Raw genomic sequence first — 20,020 nt, 5'->3', positions numbered from 1 at the left:
TAATTGACTTCGAAAAAATCATCAATTATTTATGGAGAAGTTATCGGTATGCTATCAAAAAGCCATCAAGCTATTGAAAAGTTATCGATTTCGTTTTCGGCGTTTTGTCGAGTTATTATCAAAAAGTTATAGCAAATCAATCCATATGCCATCAAAGAGTGTCGATTTGATATTGAAAACTTATCAATTAACTCTCAAAAAGTAATCGGTTTTCTATCAAAAAGTTATCGATAAGTTATCAGAAAGCTATCTAAAGCAATCGATTTATTATATATACCGATTTTTTATTAAAAAATTATCTTACTGGACTCTTAGCGATTTGTTATCGGTGTGTTATCGATTTGTTAACGACGAATCATTACCTTGTTATGAAACAGATCCCGATAAAAGTTGAGCATAGAATCAATGACACATCGACACAAAGAATCGATAACAAACCGACGGGAAACCAATATGTAGCCGATATTTCGAAGATAAGAAACCGACGACTTAAGGAGATATTTTACCTAAAATAATCTAAGCACATGCACAGACTGCCTAAACAATGGCAGCATATAACGACGTCGAAATGCCTTGCACATTCGCGGTGCTACTCTAAACCAATTAAGCCTAGCGTACGCGTTGTGGATGATGATTGAACAGCGAATCTATTAGCAAAGGCTAAAACACCGCAAACAATTTTCGATAAAGACTACCTGAGCATCATTTAACTGGCGGTAAAACACAAAGAAATAAGAACAAAGCTTTTATTTACAAACGAGCGAACCGAGTGGAAAAACGGCGTAAAAAGAGAATGGAGAATGTTGTTTTTATTTAGGCGCCTCACTTGCCCGCCCAGCTATCACAACAAACAAAGCAGGAAACACACAAATTAGAAGGCAAACTCATAAGTAAAACGAGGTAGATAAACAACCAAAAGCTATGAAAAAATACAAATTACAATTACAACAATTATGAACAACATAACAATGAACAAAAGTGACAATGAAAATGCAGAAAAATGGCAAAAGCTTGGTGAGAGTTAAATGCAAATGCAAAAGAGAGAAGAGCTTATAAAAAATGTGATTGAAACGAGAGAACCAACAAGGAGTTTTCCAAAAACTGTGAGAATACGGAAAAACTTAGCGGATATGAGAATCATTTAGGAAAATTAGATTTGTACGAAGGTTAGTCAGAGAACGCTTTGGCCTCTTGTGCTTACATTCGTATGTTCGCCGTTCATTCTCAATTCGGCAAAAGTTTCCAATACCAAAGTGTGCGTAAACATTGGAAAAGAAAACTTGCGAATGACCGAGCGACAGCAACTTTCAGTGGAGTAACGGCCACAGCTGCAATCGGACGTCGGTAGAGCTTAGCTACGATTGAACGTGTTGGGGTGCTCCCAAAAAATAAAGAAAACAAAAATTAAGGAAAAGATTACCAAAAAAATTAAGCAAATATAGATAAATTTTCTCAGAATAAAGGAAAAATATAAGAAAAAAAATGGGTTTGCCTTGAAAATTGGAGCTAAACAAGGAAAAAAAGTTAATAGCACGAAGAAAATATGTAAAGGAAAGTGTATGTGCAAGTGTGTGTGAAAAAATGTATATTACATGTATACTAAGGGAAGTGAAAATATGATTTATGGTATTTAATAAATATTTATGAGTGAATAAAAACCAATTTCAAGTAAACTTTTATTTTGCGAATTGGAGGCGTGTAAACGGATTTACTAAAAAGGTGAAAATAAGTCAACAAAATATATATATTTTGGTGCGGATTTTTATATATAATGTGCTTACGTATACATATATGTTTTTAACTGAGTGCACAGTGTGAAGGCCTATTTTGCTATTGGCACTGGCAAAGAAAAAAATTTAAAGTTAAGTCTGACAAGAAAAGGGCGAATTTAGCAAATGTATAGAACACACAAGTATAAATATATAAATACATATATATATATACAAATATATAGATATACCCACGCATTAAAATATGTTTAAATGTTTTTTTCGTTCATTTTCTTTTAATACTCGTAAAACGCTTTTTTTTGCAAGACAAATTCCGTTTTTGCTACAGATTGAAAAATTGTAGAATAAATTGTGTTTATGCGTTTCTGTGTGTAAGCGACAATGTGCGTGCAATATTGTCCCTGCTCAACGTGTTTATTCTATAAAAATTCAAAAGGAATGAAACGTATTCGTTGTAAAACAACAAAAAAAAGTAAACGAAAAAATTAAAAAACAATAAAAACTGACTATGGTAAATAGTTTAAATTCTTTCTTATTACTGCTTTGTAATAAAAATTAAAAAAAAAAAAATTTTATTAATAGAAAGAGCAAAATCTAAAAATCTTCAAAAATAAAATTTAAGTCTCACAAAATTTCTTGCGTTTAAGAGAACATTTATTAAAACTATTATACGCAAAAAATTTGAAGTGTAAAGTAAAATATTTCAATATATTTAATTTTATTTTTGCTTCCAAATGTCCAACAAACGTAAAGGAGCAGCGCACGAACGATCAATCAATAAAAACAAATTAATAATTTCCAATAGCTTTCCAATATCGCTGCAAGACACCAACAAAATCACAACCTAAAATAACAACAACAAAACTAACTAATAGAGCATGAAATGGAAAACTGAAAGAAATGGAAATCACAAGGTTTATGATGAAATTGTTCACAGCATATTCATACCAAATACTACTTATTTGTTTTTGCTTTAATTATGCATACGTGCGTATGTACATATATACATAAGTATATAAGTAAAAGGAGTTTGCTTTTACTAACAGAAGGCACTTAAATTTGTCGATATACTTATACTTAAGCCAATTTAGCTAGTAATTCAACTTACATATGTACATACGTATGTACATTAGAGCGGGTCAAATTTATTGTTGAAAAGACACATCCAGTTTCTGAATCTATGGGTTACACTGAGTAATATTGTCCATCTGACCATAGGTCTGAAATGAATTTCGAGCCTCCCTAATTGTGTTAGAAAATTTTATATCCCAATCCGAATCCGAATTTGACATTTATTTTCATGTATTTTATTTGTGAAAGCCGCTTTTCGGATGGGGATATAAAATTTTCTAACACAATTAGGGAGGCTCGACATACAATATTACTCAGTATGACCCATAGATTCAGAAACTGGATGTGCACCTGAAGTTTTTTTCCCCATTTTTCCTCATATAATTTGACCCGCCCTAATGTACATGCATACATACCTACGTATGTACATCTTTGCAATCCATCGTATATGGCGAGTCAAGCATCACTCTATTCAAATTTATTACTCATACGCCATAGCCTCTCTTGATACATAAAAGTAGTGTGATCTTACAAACTGGCATTTTATCAAGCCGAGCCGATGTTTTAATAGAGGACAACTGACAGAATTTTATCATAAATAGCAGTCTCAAACTAGGCCAAAGTAAGCAAAGAAAAGTTTGGATTAAATACATAAGTCTTAACTCAATCGTCTTTCATATATAATGAGTTGTCATGTGTTCGGATGCTGGTAACAGAAAGAGCATATGAGATATTTCCAATTGTGGACTTCAAATATTTCAGAAAACTTTGAGTTTTTGTTGTCACATTCAGTGTAATTTTACCCACGCAGGGTATTTTAACTTTAATAAAATAACTTAGGCCCGGTTTTTCAGTAGTTGGTTAAGCTACGCTTAAACTAAGTTTGCTTAAACTCTACTCAAATTTAAACACCAGTTAAACTACTCAGCAGTTTTTCAGTCATGGTTTAAGGCCGCTTTAGGGGTTGGCTTTTTTTCTGCGGCAACATTGGTTTTCTTTATTATCTAGATTATTTGTAGATACCGCAACAGATGGATTATTTTTACCCAACAAAGGTGAAAAAAGCTTTCTCCAGCGAAATATACATCTAGTTCCGGAGGTGATATCCAACATCATTATTTAATTATTTTAAAACGGATAGTTTTCGAGTTAATATCCAACTTCATCCTCCAATCACTACCAACCTTTGAGAAATTTTGAGTTTTCGAGTTGATCTCCAACGTCATTAATACTTTCCATTTATTATCCAATTTTCGAGAGATTTTGAGAAATGTACTGTTCTAAAATAAATCTTCAGCAGATATCTCCAGTTGATATCCTACCTTGGATATCGAGTTTAGGTGGTGTTGGAAAAAAATCTCCAAGGTGGTACCACCAAAACCAACAGGTGCTTATTGTTAGAAATAAACACCTTGTTGATAGCATTAATGAAGTGTAATTAATCAAAAGCAAATTATATATATTTTATTTTCGTGAAACCACGAGTTTGTTAAATAAATTTTTTTTTAAACTTCCTCTTTTGCTGAGTACGCTATGATTCTCGAGTTGAGCCAATGTTTCGAAACAACTCTTGAGATTTTAGAAGTATACCTAGTTATCAACATGAGCTCTAATGGTACTCAAGCCCAAATGCTTGTTGGGTATATTCGACACCATTTCGAATGAACGCAAATCACCGATGGGTTAAGTAGAGTTTAACACTGCCAGATTGGCCGCTTAAGCTCAGCTTAAACTTCAGTGAAAGTAGGTGAAAAACTGCAGAAAAAGTTTAAGCGTAGTTTAACTAAATTGTTATATTGCTTTGCCCGAGGCGTTATCCAACGCAGCGGCTGCGCTGGCTAGGCCATGTTATGCGAACGAAAGATGACGCTCTGGCCATAAAAGTGTTTCCACCGGAACCCGCCTATGGAAGCAGAGGTAGAGGACGGCCCCACTCCTTTGGAAGGACCAGGTGGAAAACGATTTTTAAATTCCCTTGGTGTGACCAGTTGACGCCGGTTGGCAGAGAGAAGACGCGACTGGCGCGCCTTGTTGCACCGCCATAACCGTTTAAACGGCTAACCGCCAATTAAGAAAGTAAGTACATCTCTAAAATAGAATCAACATCTTTTTGCTTAGTTTGGTTAACGATTAACTTGAGATTGTATTATAGCCTTTAGTTGTCCCATTTTGGGTTTTAAGCAGAACCTATACAAATACTCTTTTCAAATAAAATAAAATAAAATAAAATACTCAGGTACAATGTAAAAAACATTTTTGAGCTCGCGGCTTCTTGGCCCGTGCGCTCTTAGGTCGGGGACCCGTGGCATTTTTGCCAGCCCTGTCACCCTATTGTAACGCCACTGTAAATACAAAAGAAATATATATATTAAGATGTACTTATACTTACATATATTCGCAGCATTTTACAGGTCTGATAGATACGAAAGTCCCATTTTTATTTCTCCCACAAACATTAATCAGCGTTTTGTTGCTCTTCTCCACGTACTTGCTAGGAGGAACTTTTTTGTGCGAGGTCAGCAAACGCATAAAGCGAATATGCCGAAAGTGTTGCACGCAATAATTTGGAAGGCGGGAGATGTATGTACGAACATTTTAAGAGCTTTATTTCACACATTCGTTGACAACATTCTGAACTTGATAATGAGACTTGCTCTTGTAGGATTATTATTGCTCACAAATAGAATTTTGTTATATTTAGCATAAACATTGATACATTTTTACACACATATCAACATAAGCAGTTTTATAGTTTTTTTTTGTACTTTATTTTTTGTTATTAATTTTGCTTTTATTTTTAAACATTTTTCAGTTTATGATGCCACGGTTATGATGCGCTTTCTTTTATATTTTTAGATATAGCAGAACTTTTGAAGTAGCAAAGAAAGGTGTTTTTTAAAATTTATTTTTATATACGTTATAATAAATTTTGGGAAATTCCTGGTAATTTTGCATCTTTTGCTAGCGTTCGAATCGCTGAACTGTTTAATAAATTACTCCAATATTCTGTATTGCTAAATGGTCTTTATTTAGACCACTTTGGGAGTAGTACTTTACAATTACACTTACTTATACCTGACTAATAGCGTGTATATCGGTAGTTTATGCTTTTGTGAGTAATAAATTCTGCTCTTAGCTGCCGGCTATATATACATATGTATGTGAATGGAATATTATTCGTTGTCTTGCACACAAGTGTGGCTGCTTGCTTTAAAGTGTACATGTACATAAGTGTGGCTGCTTGCTGTTTTTGTTGTTGTGATTATTTACTAACAGCAAAGTGATGTTAATATTCGCCACAGTATATTATATTTTAATTCATTTGGTCTCCACGCCCTTATTTGTAGGAAATTTCTAAATAATATTCTGAAAGCTGCAGAGAGTTATTGAGCAAGCTCTGAAAAAGTTTGGGGTAATGCGCCAACGGGTACTTTTATAGCACCGTGCATACCCAATAACACCGGGTTCCCCGGCAATCTCCCAAGGACGCCCCGTCCTATTGCCTCAACCCCCACACGACCTAGCCTTGTACAACCTAGGCGCACTCACCCTTCCCTTACCCCTAGGGTGACGTCGTCCTCCCCGTTGCACTTCAGTAACCGAAGATCAGACCATACAAGTCACTTATCGCGGATCTTGGAGTATTTGAGAGAAGAGGGCAACCCTAACTAAATTGGAAAACCAGATGGAAAAAGATCTATGCTCCTGTTGTGTAACCAACTGCCGCCAGTTTTCTTGGTATTTTATTTAGAACAGTGGATGACCAGTTTAGGCTCGGTCATTTTTTGGGTTTTTGTGAATATTTTGTTTATTTCCTAGAGTGTTACCAAAGTTTTGTTTGGTACCCAGTTCACTTTAGGTTTGAACACTTAAAATTATTTTTTGCAGAAAAATTCGATACAAAACAGACATTTTGGGCCAATCCTATTTAGTCGAGTATACTTATTTTATTTATGTTAGTTAGTCTTTCACACACTTGACGATCATAAGTTGTCTCGCTAATAGCTTTTTGCTTTTATTTCTTATATTGTTCACTCTGACACACACATACACACCCAAAATGACGCGTAGTATAAGTGTTTGAACAAGCTGCCTATTAATAAAATTATTTTACGCTTTGTAATGTAGGTAAATATTTTTCTTGGGGAAGTTGCACAAAATGTCAAATTTTATTGCAATAAATGATTTGATTTGTGTACAAATTTATATACAAACGTTCTTGAATTTACATGTGTGACATATATTAGCAGAAAATACAAACAGAAATAAATATGTTTTTATGTGTTTCGAAAATTTGTTCGTGACATTTAGTTTAGCTATAATCAATTCAGCTAAATTGATTGGGGACTAACAAAAGTTCACCTTGTTTCTTTATATAGATTTCCTTTGGATAATAAACTTACTTCACCTAAAGTTCTTTGTTTACTTATTTATATTATCAAGTTCTACACAAATTGGTCCAATGCTTATATTAACTAGAATATTTGGAAAATATTGTGCAATCTGAATATAAGGTCAATTTAGCTTAAACACCTCCAACATTACACGTAAGATCTAAAAGTCATTACGAAGTATTAAAAAATAAAAATTTTCTCATAACTTTGAGGCACCTCGAAAAAATTGTCGATTAATGGGTCTAGTTACTAGTAGTAAATAAATAGGATTCTGGAATGTGATGAAACGATTTCTTTGCGTATCCCAAACCTATATCTAATAGATACATTTTCTAGATACAACTTTCCCCACTGGATTTTGGATTTTTTAGAAGGTTTCCATATAGGCCGTGGACATGGTGCTATCGTTTAATATTAAGTAAGTTTGAAGCTTGCCTTTATTTTGACGTTGAAATTTCTTGCAACCTGTTCATCGATCTTTTACAATGTCGAAAGCATCATTTTAGGCATAAATTTAAAGAGTTACTTCTTAGTTAAGCGAACTTTTGTTAGCAACCCCGTATAAATATCTGCGTAGTTTGGAATATAAAGTCAGGAACAAAATGTTTCTAATGCTTCATAAAGTATTTGAAAAATAGCCAAATGAGTTTTTATAGCAGAGCTTAATTATAATAGAACTTTCTTTCTAAAATTCTTACTTAAATATAATGGCTAAGTAATATCGAGAGAGGCGGCCGCCGTGGTGTGGTGGTTGCGTGCCCCGCCAACGAAGAAGATGGCTCAAGAATTTTTATGAGCATACTTTTCAACCTAAATTGAAAAGTTAAGTTTTAAAAATAAACAAAATTTTTGATTTCACTACAATTTTGTTTTTCAATTTTTAATGCATATAAAATGCGCATCTACACACATACATATATAACGCTATAATGTGGTTTTTGGTGTTATTTGTATGATATATCAGCATAAACAACAATTTAGATTGTAAAAACAACTCGCACAGTTCTAACAACTTTTCACCTAAATTATTGCAGTGCTGGAAAGTTCCAGTGCAATATTTGTTTAGGTACCTAAAATTTAGGCAAACTCGCACTCAGCACCCATATCAATAAAGTTCGATAAATAAAGAAGGTACGAAGGTTATGTTAGGTTGAACTGGCCGGTCCATGAGGACCTCACATAGATTGATTAAGTCCCTAGTTTTACCAGAAGTTTGTTTTAACGACCAAACTGAAAACCCCTATCAAAAACCAGGACCTATGTAAAAAAATAACTCCGCCCTCTTGGCAAATACTAGAAGCTTCCTAGGATTTAAGCCACTTGCTGCTTCTAGATCTGACAGCTGTATCACTCCTAATAGCTGGTGTCTTAGCCTAGAAAGCGCAGGGCAAGAGCACAGAACGTGCTCAATCGTTTCCTCCTCCAACCCGCACTTCCTACATCTGCTATCACTGGCCAAGCCTAATTTAAAGGCATGTGACGCCAGAAGGCAGTGTCCAGTCAGAATACCCGTCATGAGTCTACAGTTCTCGCTTTTGAATGATAGAAGCAACTTTGTTACTCTAATGTTATAAGACCTGCACATAATCTTCGACACATTACAGCCCCGCGCTTGAACTCACGCCTCTCCTGCTTGGTCGATCATGTGCACCTCTCGACTTCGCTTAATTTCTCTCAGTCTAATTGGGACGTCTACGAAGCAAGCTTCAAGGGATGCGCTCTTTTTAGCTAATTCATCCGCTTTTTCATTCCCATCTACTCCATATGCCCTGGGGCCCAATATAGATGTATGCTTCTCCTTGTCCCGATTCTCTCCAGGGACTGCTTACACTCTAACACGCATTTAGATGCTGTGGTATGCGAGATTATTGCCTTAATTGCTGTTTTACTGTCAATATAAAAGTTAACACGATTGCAGCTTGGGCTATTTTCTTCCAGGGTTTCTACTGCTTTGCTTACGGCTACTATTTCCGCTTGGAAAACGCTACAGTAATCCGGCAGCCCCTACTCCTTCCACTAATTTGGAACCATCTGTGTAGACATGTATCGCCTCGTCCGCCATTTGCGCACCGTCCACCTCTATTGTGGCCTTAAGATCGCCCTCGAAGCGGAGATAGAGCATCAGATAGTTTGTTCGTCTTGTAATTGATGACGCTATACTACTATGGCCGTATGGTCGGCGCTCAAGCTGCCCCGATGCACCGAGCCTGTTTGCAGTTGTTAACGCTATGTTATTTGCTACCAGGTCTACAGGTGAAATGTGCAGAATGGCATACAATGCAGCTGTCGGGGTTGTTTTCAGTGGTCCCGTAAAGCTAAGCATTAATAGTCTGCATACCCCCTCTAATTTTTGAGGTAGGTTGCTTTTTGTGTGGCTTTCCACCAAACAAGAACTCCATAGTATAGGATAGGGCTTACAATCGCTGTAAAAACCCAATGAGAAAGAGAGGGCGATAAGCTCCACGTACACCCCAGCATTCTTTTACATGCATAAAGTGCCGGTGAAGCCTTCTTCACCCTCTTCTCCACGTTGAGCCTCCATGACAGCTTACTGTCTAGGATTATTCCTTATTACTTTGAGCAAGGTTTCTCCTGTAGGGTGACCCCTCCTAACTTAGGCCTGATCCAATTTGGGACCTTATACCTCTTTGTAAACAAGACCATATCCATCTTATCCGCGTTGACTTTCAACCCGACATTTGATGCCCAGCTATGAATATCCCGAAGCGTCCTATCCATCAAAGAGCTAATCGTTGGAAGGCACTTTCCACTTATGAGAATTGCAACGTCATCTGCGTCATCTATACATAAAATCTTAAGCAAAGCTAGAAAGCTAAAACTACCTGGAAAGTCTCTGTGTATAAATGTCAAGCTCAATGCCTAAACCACACCACCGAATAACGCCCAAATATACACGGTTCTATATTTTGCCCTCAGAACAGCATTAGGCATTTTTTTTCACAACAAATGTAGGAAAGTTGACTTGGAGCCGACCTATTCTAAATAAAATAGGGTATGATGTGATTTCGTTGAAAGATGGTACAGGCGTACTTCTTAATTAGTTTGCTATTTAGGACATTTTTATTTGCGGAAATTAGACCAGAGATCGACCCTTTCGATATACTCTTATTAATTGTGCGATTTGCCAAAACTTTAGTAAAGGAGTTCTTCTTCGACAAGTTTAATATCTGTGTGCTCTTTTTTCTAGCAAGAGGACCAATACACGAGCAGTTTTCTTGCGATTTGTTTGAATATCAATATTTAGGCAGCCTTTGGAATATCGTAGGTTAGTCTTATATACGTATATTGCTTAGATATAGACTAAAATATGGACCAGGATTCTATTGTGTTTTTACAATATGGGTAACAAACTGGACTTTTTATAGAGGATTTTAACAAGGGGCAATGGTTAAGAAGATGAGGGAGAAAGAAAACTCAGAGCGGGTGAGGGATGATTCAAATGGTTGGCTAGCGTAATCCTTTCAAGAGGTGGCCAGCGCAGTTTATAGCCTCTCCAAGCCCATTGTCAAGCTCACCCACCTCTGGCGAGTACTGCTTCTTTAGAAGCCGAGACTTTGGCGAACCCAAGTTCTATATGGAACTAGGAAGTGGGGCGGGATAACCCAGAAAGTTCAATATGGCCATATTAAATCGGATGGTCGGACCTGTATCTTAATGGTTTTTGTTTCTAGAGAACGTAACGGATCTATATCCCGCAAAGGACCACCAAACCCCAATAACACTAAAATATTCAGGGAAGTGCGTGGGGAGAATAGAAAAGAGCGGAAGCAGGATAAGGGAAGGAATGAAGAAAAATGGAGGAGAGAAAAATCGATAAATTCAAAGGGAGTATATACAGCTAAACCATCAATAAAGAGAAGCCAATATTGAATCTATTTAAGCGGCGTAAACGTAGTGATGCTTGTTCTTTCAAGAGTAGTATTTATTTAAAATTTTAAATCTCACTTTGATTTCGCGATAAAACTGAATATGTGTGCAAATGTTCGTGAAATGTTACGAAAATCACACCCGAAATGATTCTCAAAAAGTCGCCAAATCATCGTCAACATCATCCTTTAGTAAGATCGACGTCAAAGCCGAGGTTAACTCCAAACGATACTAAACTAGTTGCAAAATGTTTCGGAAAATATTTGCGAAACTGCCACAAAATGATTTCGACGAGAAGCAGTTGGCAGCAACTCTAAATTGTTCCGAACACAATACCGGAATTGTCTACAAATTATACGAAATTAATAACAAAATGAACCTGAAAACTATCCGGGAATAGAATGATCCCGAAGACAGTTCTTAAAGTTAGTGGAATAGTCAAAAAATAGCAGTCTCGGCATTACCAATATAGAGCTTAATACAACATCGTGTTAAAGTATGCTAGAAAATATTCATGCCTTAGGAAAACACCAATTATTTTTCAATATTCTCAAATCTTGTGAGTACAATTTTCAACAGCAATCAAAATAAGTATTCACTGTTGTCTAGTGTAGTCGTCTCTGTAAAGCTGAAAATGGCGAGGGTGGTGCCACCTATATCTTGTGAAACGAGCTGACGTTGGAGGCTCATATCGTCTGCGCTAAACGTCATTAACACACAAACAAATTGCGTATTGAACCGAAACCCATCACAGAATAGTACTCGTAGCGCTGGGCTTGCAAAAGTTTCGTTATTGCAAGACTTGGAAACGTCAACCCTTCCTAGCAGCCTCAAAAGGTGAACCGCAAATTAATTTTGTGGTTGCCAGGCATAAGGCACTTTGTTTCAACACCCAGAAGAACTCAACAAGGGCTGATGCAAGGTGATCCTATCGCCTGGTTTAACTTTTACAAAACGAGGCTCCTTACTCATCAGGCTGGATTACCCTTGTTCATTTCGCCGATGATTGCCCAATAATGGTAAGTGGCCGTGGCCCTCTCATTAGTGAGCTCTGCTGTAAAAGCAACAACTATATCCATAGTATTTCCAAGTTTTTCACTTCACAAAATTTTTGCATTATCACACCAAATCCTCTGCCACCATATTTACGACGCAGACATGGCAATGGTTGATCATATTGGACATGAACGTCGATGGAATTACGCTACTCACTGTCATATACCCAAAACTGTTAGTACTTAAAGTCCAGAGTGGTAAAAAAGTCTCTCGCTGGCAGCACAAGCTATCATTAAAGCAATTAGTCAGCTGCTTGTATGCTAAACGCTCCCGATATGATCTCGGAGCTTAAAAGAAATACACTGGAAGAAGCTGCGGGTCCTTCAGAACACCACACTAAGAACTGCTACGGGATGTCTTCTTACGTCACTAGTAAACACAGGGCAACAAGAATTAGGCCAATAAAGGTAAGAAACGAAATTCTGAACAAACGGTTTCTGTTGAGTACCCAGAAATCCGCGCAACCCAACAGACAACTGATTGAAGGGGACCCGCCTTCCAGGGACATAAGCACAATAAAGAAACTCTCCACAAAAAGTTCAGCCGGTTCAACCAAAAAACCATAAAAAGGTCCTCAGGCTCATCCACAAAAACTCATACAATTAAAATACCCGGCGAACAATGTCTTCAATGATAAAAACCTGAAGCCCGCAGTTGAGGAAAGCAATCTCCCCAGAGAGATTTGCGCCACTCTCGCAAAACTTCGATCTAGATACTGCAATAGTTTCAACCCTTATATATATCTAGACCAAACCCCGACATACAAATGTATGTCCCGCTTGTAATGTGTCCCCACAAGCCACCAAGAATCCTTACAAATGCAGTGTAGAACCGATACCTCTAATAGCCTTAATCGCTTAGCTCAACCCTTTTAAAACAACAAGTTTCCTGGGACTCCCGTTAGAGGATATTGATGACAATTTGTAAGTGATCGCACTTATTGGATGCGGCGAGGCACTGCCATAACAACAAAAGACAATTAGCCCAATTCTAAACAAAAATTCCTCGCTAGTTTTTTGTCTTCGCCCATTCCTCGTATTCTAAATAAAAATTCCTTGTGAGTTTTTTCACTTCTCCCTTTCCTCTTATTCTGAACAATGTAGGAAAAAGTGGAAACCGGTTAGGTATTATGAATGTGAGTGAGGGGGAGATTTCTCTGCCATTTCTTAGGAGTTTCTTCACCAGTTAAATTAAAGGAAATGCATCAAAATAGTTAAAGTAAATTGGTTCTTTTAAGAAAGAACCCTTATTTGTACAAATTTGTGCTAAAATATGTATTTCTACCACAATATTCTTTATTTTAAGTCGAAAGGTATACCATAAGCAACGGAAGAGCTCTTGGTATATTTGTGCAGTCATCTAGAAATTGCGCAAGGATTTCTTAAGAAGGCTTAAATAGATTTTGGCATATGACGAAAGACGAATTCAACTCCACTTGGCCGCCAGAAAATTGCTTTGCTGAATGGAAGCAGGCAACTCCAGCGGATTTGTGTTATCCCGTCGTCTTGTTCTTATGCTCCTCTGTTGATGTTGCTGTGTCACCAGTTCATTACTCATTTCAGTGAATACCTTATGAGATGCAATACTGTGCATTGTTTATATTTTATTTCTTGACTTCGAACAAATTCACAACAATAATTAAACTTTAGATTTTTTAAACAAAATATGAAATGCGCAACGAAATTTCAATTGACAAAACAGCTGACTTCGAAAATTCGAAATTCCTGTTCCGCAATTATTGCTCTCCCTAGGAGAAAAGAATCGGAGGAATTTTTCCGCGGTAATAAAAAAATCCGCGAGAACAAAATTCTGAGGGAATATTTAGAATTAGGCTGAATAAGTATTCACTGGTGTTCTGGGAATTTACATGTGAATAAGTTACTCATACGCCCCGTCATACCTCTTTAAGGCATTTTAATAACTAAGGCTGCCATATTCTTTGCTCTTCAATTAATGTACAAAGCGTTACCCTCACTAAGTCTGCATGCAAATTGGAATTAAGGTGACGCTAAGTACATTCATTAGAAGAATTATTATATTATTTTATCTTATGCACTCAGTGCGCACTAGACTGGGTTGGTCCCCATACAAAAAAAAAAAAAGTTGCTAATGTCGGCCTCTAAATTTAAAGATTATGTTGAGAGGGTTTCGGAAAAATTTTTTTAAATTTTTTTTGATCCTTCGAAATACAGCCGTATACTTAGACCTGAAACTCATGATATTTTTGGAAGAAATTTCTGAATACTGTCAGACTCTGACTTCTGACTTTTCACCTCGAATAACAGCTGTTATACTAAATTTCTCAAAAAAAGAATTCAGCCCTTCAAACAAGGGAAAAGAGCGGACTACGCCCACATTTTTACTTTTTCAATTTGCTGAACGCGTTAACAAAAAAACTAAATAAAATTTCGAAATGTAGAATTTCGAACTTCGTAAGCCGATATCTATTTTTTGGAGGCTAAGTTTGAAAAACGGAGATAGTACTTTGTTTACTTAAGCCTCAATCTCTACGAAAAAGTGGGTTTGGTTCAATGCCCAGAAAAAAAGTTCATTTTGTCGCATACTGTTATTATTACAAATACGAGACAACAGGTTTGACTCACGTATTTACTTTGACTTCCCCTATTCATGATATTTGGCATATCTTTATTAACTTTTCATTTATGGGGTAAAATTTTGTTAGCTGACCTAATCAGGTGAAAACGACAAGGACATTAAATGGAAATGTGAAGCTTCTCAAGACCAAAATAATGACATATCAATTTTAAAAATCGGACGTCAAATAACCAAATTACAACGAAATAAACCTTTTCGGCTGTATTTCGAAGGATCAAAAAAAAAAATAAAAAAAATCTTTCCGAAACCCTCTCAACATAATCTTTAAATTTAGGGGCGGACATTAACAACTTTTTTTTGACCCAGTCTAGTGCACACCGACTCTCGACATATCTTTCAATTTCAAGTTCAAATTTTTTCATATCCCTCTATAACAATTCAGGATTAAATGGCCTAATTCATGCTCAACACGCGTACAAAATGATTACATTAAATTTGACATTTTTGTAAAAATTGATATAATTTGAAAGAAGGTAAAATTCGTGCTTAAGTATGTATATATGTGCACATCGATGCTGAAAAAAACACAAATTTAAAACGACGTACGAGGAACACACACTCAAACACGCAAACGTGCTGGTAAAATATGCTGCAATTGAATGCCAAATCCTTCAAATGAAATTCGAACAATTCGTGCGCAGCGTAAGCGCACTCAAAGGAAGCAGTCCAACAAAGAAGAAAGTGGCTGGAAAAGTTTGCTTGAATGAAAAAGGAAAAGTAAATAAGAGGCAACAACACGCCAAGTATATTTGTGTGATGTGCGTGTAACACGCAATAAAAACAAAACAATGGAAAGAAGTAAAGGTGTCTAAATTCGGGTGTAACCGAATATTATATACTCAGCGTGAGCTTCAATTGTAAATTTCATTTCAGATAAATTACTTTTGTACATAACACGTGAAAACACCAGTTTCAAAAAAAAATTTCTCCCCATTTTCTCTTACAATAAAACTTGATAAGTGAAATATCATTGATTCCAAACTATTTTTTGCTAAGTTATAGCTTATTATTCTAGTCTACAACCCTTTTAAATTTGTTTTATATCTAAGTCGCCGTGGTGTTTAACCGATCCCGTCCATTTTTACTAGAAATATTTTCTGATATAAGGAAAATATGTGTACACAATTTCTTTACGATATGTTAATTTTTCTTCGTGTTCCCGAAACATAGAAAATTGCTTAATCATAAAAGGGGCGGTGCCACGCCCATGTTTCAAACATTAAAAGTTTTTCCTATTTATTGTTATAAATCCACTTGGGAAATGAAATACCATTGATATAAAGCTCTTTTTTGCAAAGATATAACTTATTTTATTCGTCCACGACCCTTTTAAATATCTATTGTATAAAAGTGGGCGTGGTCCTTAACCGATTTCGCTAATTTTTCTTCAAAGTATTCCTTTTAGTAAAGGCAACATCTCTGCCGAATTTTGTTACCATAGGTTTAACGATTTTTTATTTATGATTAATAATATAAAAATTTTTTTTCAAATTTATATCAAGAGTCTCAATATCAGTCTACACGTCAAATTTCAACATTCTAGGTGTATTATTTACTAAATAATCAGGTTTTTTGTGTTTTCCAAAACGTTATATATATAAAAAGTGGGCGTGGTTATCACCCGATTTCGCCCATTTTCAATACCAATCTATTCTGGGGCCAGATAAGCTCGTGTACCAAATTTGGTGAAGATATCTCAATACGTACTCAAGTTATCGTGTTAACGGACGGACGGACGGACATGGCTCAATCGAATTTTTTTCCATATTGATAATTTTGATATATGGAAGTCTATATCTATCTCGATTCCTTTATACCTGTACAACCAACCGCTATCCAATCAAGGTTAATATACTCTGTGTGCAAAGCACGCTGAGTATAAAAATGCCCGGTTGAAGCACATTTAAATCAAGTTTAGTTGAAGTCGTTGGAAGACACGAAGCCATAGATGAATACAACAAAGATGTGTGAACGATTTATTCTTATATGGAGTTGTTGGTAGTGTACACTCAAATGAGGGAGCGCGAAAAATTTACGAGAGCTGCGAGAGTACTTAAATAATTTTGCGTTTTGTTTAGTTTTGTAAGGAACTTAGTCAAATAAAATATTTCTAGTCGTAAATTGAGTTGAGTGAGCGCAAGGACTCGTTGTAAATGAAGCGCTCTCTCTTTCAACCGAAATTTTATGTAGCACTCTCACCTAACAGCTGCTGCACTCAGTTATTGCCTCGTTTTCATTCGGTGTAAGCACTGCTTGGAAATAATGTTTTTGGCTGAAACAATGGTCAGTTAGCAGGAACACGTCAGTACGTCGGTTGCAGTTTGTCAGTGAAGTTTGGTAGTGGGCTGTGTTGAATATAAACGTTTTGAAAGAACAAAAAAATATATAAAAAATTGTTTTAAAAGAACAAAAAATAGTTACTGAAATAACCAGCTATGCGCTAAATTGTATTATGGTGAAAAAGGGAAAGTGATTTTTGTTTTAGAAAAAACTTTGTAAAATCAAGTGAGAATTGAACATTGAATGGCAAAACAATTGATATAACCTCGAGGTTGAGCAGCGTAAAATCCTTCAAAACTGAAGCCATCCAGCCAGTTTCCCCCAATGCTTTGCTGCGCAGGAGAGCCATTTACTCGAACTTCGCGTGGGGGAGTACAAATTTACTTTCCAGAATTTGCAGCAGGATACACGTACATACAGTATATACCTATGTACACATATACATCTGTATGTAGATAGATACTTGCTCTGCTTCTGGAATTTGGTGCTGCTGACCTTCCTCGCATTTTCCATCATAATTCTATTTCAATTTCGATCCAATACAATCTATTGTGTTTTTTCCTTTTTTACTCTAAAGAAAATCATATTTTTTTAAAGAACTCGTTAATGTAGCTCATGCATACAAATCCCTTAAGGAAGCCAAAGTGGCAATGCTAATGTCTTCGCTGTCGCCACAAAATAAGGCGTGTACACTGAATGGAGCCAACCAAAAAAGCACGAGGTATCCAAGCTGAGGCAATAGACAAAACAGTGGAAGCTTGTACATGTATTGACACAAGACATGAACTTGCATATGTATACAAATAAATAGATATTTGACTCGTATTCAAAGTAAAAAAAATCCTATTTGTTTTAAAATCATAAATGATGACAAACCCTTAAAACTGAAACAAACATGTCACACGCCTAAATTCAAAGGAGTCTAAGTCAAAAAGTTAAACTTTAAAGTTCCTTAACTAGTTCCTAGTAAAGGCGCCTCAAAAAAAATTTGCAAATTGAGCTAAACTCCCACACAATCTCCTCGAAACAAAAGAAATTGCAATATTAATTCCCTAAAGATATTTTAGACACTCATCAAAGACTATTACAATAAATCGGTTTTTTTTTTAAGCCAATTGACATTATGTAGCATAAATAAGACATCTTTTCGTAAATAAGTGGAAGGATCGGGATGTGTAAACTAAAAACAGAGATAAGTAAGGAGTTAACTTCTTCTATCTTTCCTGACCAAGAACTGTCATTTCGGGGTAACACAATTTTATCTGTTGCATTTCTTGCACAAGAAAAGGAACGTCGATTACAAATTACCAACACTCCATTAACAAATCAATAGCTATTCGATAAGAAATTTAAAACTTTTCGATAAAAATCGATAGTAAATCGATTACAGGCTGCTGATCTATCGATAACACATCGATAACTTTTGGAATCGATAATTTTTTTACTACAACGTGTTTATTCGGCTATCAAACAGTTATTTGATATTTTAAAGTGCTTGTTATGATACAATTCTTTCTTTTCTTTTCAAGTCTTTTTTTTAATTTATGGGTTTTTATTTCATTTGGCAGTTGGCTCAACTTACAGTTCAGAGAACAAAGTTTCTATCACTCAACTAACGGAAACATGTTTGCAGGGTATCAACAAAAATAGTGTACGTTGAAGGCGCCAATTGATGACACTTCGATAATCAAGCGATAACTTTTCAATATCAAATTGGTGATTTCTGATAACACATAGATAACTTTTCCATATTAAATCAGTTACTTTTTGATAAGAAACTGATAATTTTTTCAAAAAAAAATTGATAACTTATTGATAACGTATTGATAACTTTTCGATAACAAATCGATTACTCATCGATAATAAATTGGTATAAAATCCATTATTTCCGATTACACATTGATAACTTTTCGCTAGATTTTCGATAATTCACTAATTTGGTTTTAACAACGATAACGATATGGCAATTATTAAGTTCAAAAAGAAGAAAAGTGGCTTCTAGATACCCTGTTAACAATATTATTTCGATCTTCTTATGTTTAGCGAAAATGTTCGACTATAGACTAATGACTAAATACAAAAATGGTTACTGGATATCAAAATCATCATACTTATCGTTTCTTGTTATATCGAGGGCGAATATCATTAAAAGAGATTGTAAATTCCAATTACTGGTCGATAATTTATAAAACTTCGATAATACTTCGCCCCGTACCCCATAGAAACCTCAAAGCTTTGGGGAATTAAACAGGTGTACCGCAGGGTGGTGTCCTATCCCCGCTTCTGTTTAACTTCTACACAGCAAAGCTCCCTTCCCCACCAGAAGGAGTAAAAATCATTGCCTATGCCGACGGCTGCATAATAATGGGAACGGTACATGGCACTTCAATAGATGTATTAGTTTCTGTAATAAACAGCTGTCTGCCTAGTCTTTCTAGTTTCTTCAACTCGCGAAACCTGGAATTATTACCGACAAAATCCACTGCCACTATGTTTGCGACGTGGAAGGAACAGATGACGCAAATATTGGATGTTCACGTCAATGGTGTTACGCTACCGACTGTCAGTTACCCAAAGATCTTGGCGTATCGTTCGATTCGAGGCGCATGTCGACGAAATTATATCTAAAGTAAAACCCCGCCACAAAATCCCACGTACAAATCAATTCACCGGCTGCTCATATGCTACGAGTCATCAGCTTGGTCGCCAGGTTTAAAAAACATATGCTGAAAAACCTACAGGCCTATAATAAGCTGCAATCAGAACTGCCACGGGATGTTTCCTTGTGACCACTGAACATCCCTCACATAGAGCTCAACATTAAAGAACATAACGAAATACTGAACAAACAGCTTTTGCTAAATTGCCACAAACCGGGACACCCTAGCAACCAACTGCTTGATCTAGATCCGCATCTAAGAGGGTTAAGGTAACATCTCTATAAGCACTATGACGACATCCGGCACCTGCCAACACAGCCTTTTC

General features: G+C 36.0%; 1 protein-coding gene across 6 annotated transcripts in view; it reads left to right on the top strand.

Moving 5' to 3' along the window:
- The first annotated feature begins 1,225 nt into the window (after nucleotides 1–1,225).
- The window catches only part of Shab (Shaker cognate b), a 397,151-nt gene continuing 378,356 nt past the window's right edge, over nucleotides 1,226–20,020 (top strand). The window contains exons 1-2 of one of the 6 annotated variants that reach the window (XM_067789092.1): nucleotides 1,243–1,719; nucleotides 2,484–2,644. The gene's annotated coding sequence lies outside the window, so the exon portion shown is untranslated. Of the gene's footprint in view, nucleotides 1,753–2,483; nucleotides 2,645–20,020 lie in introns of all 6 variants that reach the window. The other 5 variants (XM_067789095.1, XM_067789091.1, XM_067789094.1 and 2 more) reach the window with 5 other exon arrangements.

The sequence above is a fragment of the Eurosta solidaginis genome, chromosome 5, assembly GCF_040869045.1.
Source record: "Eurosta solidaginis isolate ZX-2024a chromosome 5, ASM4086904v1, whole genome shotgun sequence".
NCBI classification, from domain to species: domain Eukaryota; kingdom Metazoa; phylum Arthropoda; class Insecta; order Diptera; family Tephritidae; genus Eurosta; species Eurosta solidaginis.
This window is presented reverse-complemented; position numbering and strand designations above follow the sequence as displayed.